At 41.2% G+C, this 7,625-nt stretch overlaps 1 long non-coding RNA gene across 1 annotated transcript; it reads left to right on the forward strand.

The window, feature by feature from the left end:
- The first annotated feature begins 5,187 nt into the window (after positions 1-5,187).
- LOC146499927 (uncharacterized) lies at positions 5,188-7,216 on the forward strand. The gene is made up of 2 exons (XR_014869920.1): positions 5,188-6,387; positions 6,870-7,216. It is a non-coding gene; the product is annotated as an uncharacterized LOC146499927 (long non-coding RNA).
- The last annotated feature ends 409 nt before the right edge of the window (positions 7,217-7,625 follow it).

Here is a 7,625-nt window from a genome sequence, read left to right on the forward strand (position 1 = left end):
ATATATATATATATATATATGGGGTGCAACGATACTCGTATCGATATTGAACCGTTCGATACAGTGCTTTCGGTTCGGTACGCATATGTATGAACAATACAAAATTTTTAATTTATTTTATCAACTTTCCTTCTGACGATGCTGTCTGTGTTGAGCGCTCAGTGGATCTGTGCTCGACAGTGCAACACTCCAACTCTTCATGTTTGTGGTCCTTTCTTGGATGCCTACCACTGTGATGGTTACTGGAGCTGCTATGGTCTGTTGTTACGTGTTCCATCATTCTCCTATTCCTTGGAGGGGCTGTTCTCATATTGCTCCCTTTCCACTGAGAGTACACCTTAGATGGTTCAGTGGAGCTGATTTATTCTCCTGGCTTTTCTCCCTCTGGTGTACCTCTTCGAGCAGTTAGCCATGGCTGTAAGTCTTTGCTCGGCAGTTTCTAAGGCCTCAAGCATCAGCAGCTTCCTGTACTTCTTAGGCATCCCTTTCTTCATCACATCTTTCTGCATCTCCAATGGCTAACTTTCCTCTGTGCTGCCTTGATCTTGATGTGTAATGTCCTTCTCTGGGAGCATACTGCTCCTTTGGCTATTCATCTTGTAGCCAAGCATCTCAGTGATCACTGCTGCGATGGTGTAGATCAGCTGGTTGGTTTCGGTGATAATAAGTAATGATGCATTCACATCTTCTAGTAGATCTTCAGGGGGTACTTCACCAGGTAGTTGGTCACCTCAGTCATGATCCTCTTTTTCAGGTCAGCTGCTCTTGCACTCAATGTGTTCAACACACCAGTTGTTGTTGGGGCCTGATACCCAATTCTGAATGGTGGAAATGATAATATCTCCCCCTCACCTGATATACTAGGTCCCCCTTGCTGTAGCATTTTGTTGTACCTCATCAATCTCTAGTTGCTTCTTCTAACAAGCTGATAGTTGTTTTTCTGAAGAACTCTGTGTTCTCATCATCTCTTGTCCACTTCCACTTCTCCTCAGTGTGTCCGTAGCTTCAGTTATAGACGCTGTGTATTATTTTGTTGTCTTCAGCTGACTGCTTGGGCCACGTATGTCAAACGAGAGGACTGCCTGCCTGTGCCATAATGTTCCTATGGAAACCTGTGAGCTTTAAATGTAATGTTGCTAGAGAGAGGCCCCAGCCTACACACATGGTTACCCAAATATAACTAGGGCCCCCGAAAGGGTCCCTTCCAACTACTTGGAATTAATAGCCCCTTACTGATGGTGCAAAGGTACTGTGTCATTTATACTACTTCAGTGGTGTGTGTGCTGTTTATTTAGACAAGTTTTATATTAGGTTAACATTAAAGCTAATGGTATACGACTATTTATCTGTTAAAAATGCACATCAGCATTTGAGGGTTAACACATCCATAAAGACAGACAGTAGAGTCAAACACATCAAAGGGAGGATGTTGTGTAAGGGGGAACAATGGCGTGGTCACACATGAAGGACTGTGTTTTGTGGCAGACGTTCAAGTTGGTGAATCTCCAAAGCAGTCTGCTGGATTCCCACTGGCTAGTGGGAATCCAGCAGACTGAGGCGCGCTGCAAAGACAGGGCAAGACCAATATCATCAAGCTGGGAAATAACTCCTAGAAAGCTGTAGAAGTCGGAATTTAACAATTCTAATTCTATTATCGATATCACCAATTTGATTCCTTCAGGATCTGGCTGCTGGGCTGGGATCAGCAAACACTCAGCTTTGAAACCATTCTGAATTTTTGTTTTCCTTACTTTTAGCATGCGGGATGAGCAAATTCTTGCAAAGAGCCAACGTGTGTTAGCAGCATAAAGCAGTTGTTTCTGTCCTGGATGCAGATTGCACTTTACCATAACGATATCATCCTTTTGTGCAATAAAAATAAAAGTAATGTCCTCAATCACGATGCAAACTGTGCCACTAACTTCCTTCTCCAGCTTTTAAACTGAAATCCACTGTTAACTGGTTCTCCACAAGAGCCAGTTCCCTATTTCCATCCCTATGTTTGGTATAAACTGCGGGGTGAAAATAGGTACGTTTTTGATGTAGAAAAACTGCTGTATATGTATTCGTTCTAGAAATGCCAAGAACGTCCCCTGCCAGCTGGATAGATGGAAAGACTGATTTAAATCGTTCTAAATGTCTGAGGGGAGCAGTGAAGGTCTGCCATGACACTCGCCACTGCTGTCAAGAAAACCCTACTGGATACTGGCCACATGAACACAAAGGCTGACTGTGCTTCTCACACAGAAACTCAGTTTGTATCTAATCACATATGGCACTGTCATCATACAGTGATTTCCTGCCTTGACACAGACTCCACAGCCATTCAGTCATGGAGGTCAAACTGAATTTTCTCAGTGAGGGTCTGAAGACTCAAAGGCTCTGTCACGGTCCCCTCTGTGATTTTGATTTGTGCACCCAGCACAGCCTGGAAGCTAAATTTGAAATCAAATGATATTTGTCACTGTTTGAGAGCTCCACTTTGTGAAGTTTTTGTTCAACTATAAATCACGACGGCCCTTACAAACAGTGAGGTTTGGTTTATCTGACATAAGAGGTTTTAGGTACAAGAATCTGTACAATTTTAGGTTAAAACCGTCCAAAGTCGAATTGTAAGAACATTATAGGAACATCTGCTGGGAAAAGGCGGCGATATGAACATTTCTGTGAGAGAACTTTTGCTATCTGTACTAAGCATTTTTCAAAGCCTTGGCTGTAAGATCTCCATGTTATATTTTATGTTTTCCATTTGGAACAAACTCATATTTGAAAAATTAGTGTGGAGGACCCTAAAACCATCCCACCTGTACAGAATATTTTATTTGTTTATTTATTTATTTTTCCACAGAAAAGCATATGGTGCGATGATGAATTGCCATTACTTCAGTAGTGAATTATGTGTGTGCTCAGGTTCTGATTATGTCTCTCCACCAGCTGTGTGTATGACCTGCAGGAGGAACTCGATTTTCTTTAAGCAGTCGCTGCTGTTTACCCAGTGGCCTCCTGCCAAACAGTCTTGTACTGTTAGCTTGTATGCTGACAGACTTTTATTACATGCTGAATCATCAATAACATTAGACATGCTTGCTGACCAAACTGATGACATGCTAGGGTCATAATCCTTGGTTTGAATTGCTATGTGCTCTGTGACTAAATGCTTTTGGTCAAACACAAATCATCTCTGTGTAATCCACTTAGCTCTGTGTCTGTGTGTGTGTGTGTCTCTGTGTGTATGTGTGTGTGTCTCTATGTGTGTGTCTGTGTGTGTGAGAGAAAGAGAGGAAGACAGACATTCAGACAGCAAAAAAGAGATAATGGTGGTGTATGTGTGTGGTCTAAAATAGCACAGAAAATTGTAACAGCAGCTGATTGGATGGAGCCTGCAGGAAACTGTGTTTGTTGAAACAATGTTTCTTGGAGGTAAATCTTATAATATTGAACCCCTTTATTTCTCATTAAATTGCGCCCCATTTGTAAGGAAAATGCATTTGTGGGTTGATAAGAAGAGTTGAGTGAGTGGGTTGAACCAAAAAACAGCTTATTCTGCCACCGACTCTTGTTTTGAGCATCTGGTACCCCAGGTGCTGACAATCTGGTGCTCACCTGACACCTGGTGAGTCACACATGAAGGACCCCAGGAGCTTCGTCGCATTATTTTGTACAAAACAAGCGAGCATGACACATCTTTGATCAGGACTGCTGGATGCTTGTACTAAACCTCGTGCGCGAATTATTCTTCTGCAGCACATCTACATCATAACTAGGGATGGGTATTGTTTAGGTTTTATCCGATACCGGTGCCAAACCGGTACTTTTGAAACGGTGCCGGTGCTTAAACGGTGCTCAAACCGGTGCTTAAAGATTGGAGAACACAAAATTGGTCCAAAAACCTCTCATGTTCAGCTGTTTTTTTGTAAAAAGATAACAATGTTAGCCTTTTCTGCAGCTATGGGGCATATATGGTATCACTCTTGGCTGGAAGCAGTGCTTAATCAATGGAAAAAACACAAACTTTGTCCAAAAACCTCTCATGTTTAACTGTTTCCCTCTTTTTCTTTGGTCATTTTAGCCTTTTTGGCCAGGGTGAAGGGAGTATCTGCCATCAAACAAGAAGACAGCCGCATGTAGCTATGATGATGTTTGCTAGTTCACCTTACATGCATTAATGTAATAACGTGGTTAGCCTACTCAACGTAAATTACACACGAACAACATTAAGCTACTCACACAGAGAAGAACGGCTGCTGCTGCATCATCATCCTCATCATTTCTGCTACACTGGCAGGGCTAGGGGCCAGGACTCTCCTCTTCGGGTTTTTGGGGGATGTTGCTAACTCCGGGTCGATAACAGGCACCACACCCGCAGTAGATGTGCTCGGTGTGAGGTCTCGCAGCAAGCTATCAAATACGGCGCATTTCTCGGCTTTTAAAAAAACGCTATACGTCGCCAGGTGTTTCATCGGATTTGAGGTGTTACCTCCTTTGACAGCATCACAGTATCACCTTAAAGCACTTGTTGCAGCTGCTGAGTTTGCATCTTTTGCTGTGAAGTACAGCCAGACTTTGACCGCTTCGCCTTGGCCATTTTTAATCTGTAGCTCTGCTCTAAAAGAACGTACGTACCTGGACCCGCCTACTGTCCTCGGAAACGTAAAATGATTGGCTAGAATCTAAAGTGTATCACAGCTCAGGAAAAAAAAGCACCGAAATGTGCGCTGCTTTTCGGTCTGGTTACTACCGTTTATGTCAGAACCGGTGCCATCATGGCACCGGATACCGGTACCCATCCCTAATCATAACTTACCCTGTAACTGGGAACTAATTTTAACCTTATGTGGCAACTTTCTATATAACACCTCCTGAGAAATGTAACTACAGTACATCAAGGGTCGACGCATATTCAGGGTGGCTGTAGCTCAGGTGGCAGTGCGGATCAGCCACTAACCAGAAGGTCGGTGGTTCGATCCCAGGCTGCTCCAGTCTGCATGCCAAATATCCTTGGGCAAGATATTTCCATGTTGCCCATGGAGTGTGAATGTGTATGAATGTTAGATACTTAGCACTTAAGCTTAGAAGTGCTTGTGTGAATGGGTGTGATTGGGTGAATGAATTAGTTGTATAAAGCGCTTTGAGTGCTCGGACAGAGTAGAAAAGCGCTATATAAGAACCAGTCCATTTACCATCACAACCACTTGAATGATGTAGAAGACCGGCTGAGGGAAATTAAGGAATTTCTGGTCACGCTGTAAGTTGGGACATAAATTTCCCCCAGAAGTCAAAATCAAACTTCAAAGTGACTCATATGACTCAAAATTAATAGATGTGATTTAAGAGAAGTGAGGAGCACTGAGCAGCGGCTCATTTGTAAATAAGCGCTGTTTATTTCAGCATGAAATATATGCTTAAGAGCACTTTGAGCTGATCAGAGAGAGAAAAAACATCACCAACGTTACAAAATGTAATATTTGGATCAATAATGAATAGATTCAATGAAACCCACCTACTGGGACAGTACCTGTATCTGTATGTGGACGTAAGCCTCAAACACACATCCATGATGTTAACCGTTGATAGTCTAATATAGATGATCATCATTTTAAATAACTTATCCCAGGTGTTACGGGGAAACAAACATTGGCATTATTTTACAAATTACAAAATATCAAGTTCAAGGCACTGGAATTTTCATTTAGAGAATAAAAGTCTTTCCTGTTTCCTGAATCACCAGCATGTGTTAAACGCGTGACGTAAAGTGAACACAATGTATGTATGCAAGTTTCTGTCAAAGGTTCAAGTCTAGGGCTGGACTTGAACCTATGTGAATAAAGTTCAAGGTATTTGGACTTTATTAAAATATTTTAATCAGCATAATTAATTTGCATGTTTATCTGAAGACAGTATTGACTCCTATGCATATATACATTTGAATGAACCCAAGATTTTCCATCGGGGTTTTTAATCGAGCCGAATCGCATGACATACTCGCAGAAACGGATGAATCTGTGGAGCCAACATCTGAAAGTTTAGGAGTGGAATATGTAAACAAATATAACCAGTTAACATAAAGCAAGTTTCTAAGCATGTTTATGTAACCCACTAAAATTTGCCTCATGAAAATGAACTGCTGTTCCCAAAGAATGTCAGTAGGTGGCACTATGAGATTGTTTAGTGCTTGTGAACTTCAGTTGGGAACTATAGAGAAGGAGAATAGCGCTAAGGCTACGTATGCTGGTCGGAGCTACTCACCGAGTTTTTCTTTAATCCTTGTTCAAGAAAAAGGTTATGTGTGAAGACACAAATTGGATTTTACTCTTCCGCTTTGGGAAACGCGGACACTCTTTGTTGATGCCGATGTACCTCTGTTTTTGTGTTTTTTGTTCATTTCCGGTGAGTTGACTAACTGCGCTAGCATAGCAAGCTATTCGTTAGCTAATCATTAGCTTTGTATAATGTAAATTTCATGTGTTCCTTTTAAGTGCTGTATTATCTTTTTATTTCTTCACTTGTGAATGTTTTAAACCAATCGGAAATATTTCTTTGGAAGCTAGTAGGTAAGTTTTATTTATTGTAATGAGATGATAAATATGAGCAGTCTTTGGCTAAATAGTACTGCGACCACGTTTTGCACTTTCCTCGTGCATCAGTAATGTACATTCTCTCAATTCATTTGATTGATGTGACTGCTGTTCACAAAATCTGAGATTTGAGTTAAATTTGTATGATGTGGAAATTGTTTTAAGGTTCTTTGATTAATTTTATTATTGATTGCATTGAGTTGTTATATACAAAGAGTGAGAGACATTTGGTCACTAGTGTTGATTAAGTTGTTATATGATATTCATGTAAAATATGTTCACTGCCCTGTGCAGGTTGGTGTTTTTGTTGGAGTCTAAAGTTGCGAGCCAGGATTCCGGATCCCCAGCTGCGATGCAGGAAAGATTTCCAGCCTACTTAGAAGTGACAACTGCGTTATTTCTTGACAGATAAGCTTATGAGATCTCAGAAAAATACACTACCCGGGTAGTACTACTAACATTAACACTATACACACACACTCACACACCTGAACTGAAAAGACTGAAAAGAACTCTGAACACTGAACTCTGAACTCTAAAACTGAATACACGGACTGACAAATATGGACTATTGGAACTGTTGTGAACTGTTGGATGATTGTTTTTGGTTTTGTTTTGAATAAATGTTGACTGTTCTTTTAGCTGTGTGTCATTCGCTCCTTAGTCGATTCCTAGAGACCATAAGCCTAAGATCCTAACTTTCTCTACATTCAGTAGTGGTAAAGTATTGTGTGTTACATTTATCCACTATTTCGCGTGTTAGAGCATGTGACTTGAGTAGTGCAATTAAGATACTGGTGCCGCTTTCATTTGCATTTTTGCATCCTTGGTGAAGGGGATCGCTTCTACAACAATAAAATATACTACGAGCCTTCATATCTTGTGTCTGAAGCTGTAGAAATGAATATAAAAGTCTTTGACAAATACGACTTGACTTCTCTTCCATCCTTGGCCTACTAAGTAAGTGGTCAGTCTCTAGACACGGCATTGGGATTAGCTGGAAGAAACATGTCCCAACCCGGCCACTGTACTGGAATATGGTGGGTTAAC

This window comes from Neolamprologus multifasciatus, chromosome 16, assembly GCF_963576455.1.
Source record: "Neolamprologus multifasciatus chromosome 16, fNeoMul1.2, whole genome shotgun sequence".
Taxonomy (NCBI): domain Eukaryota; kingdom Metazoa; phylum Chordata; class Actinopteri; order Cichliformes; family Cichlidae; genus Neolamprologus; species Neolamprologus multifasciatus.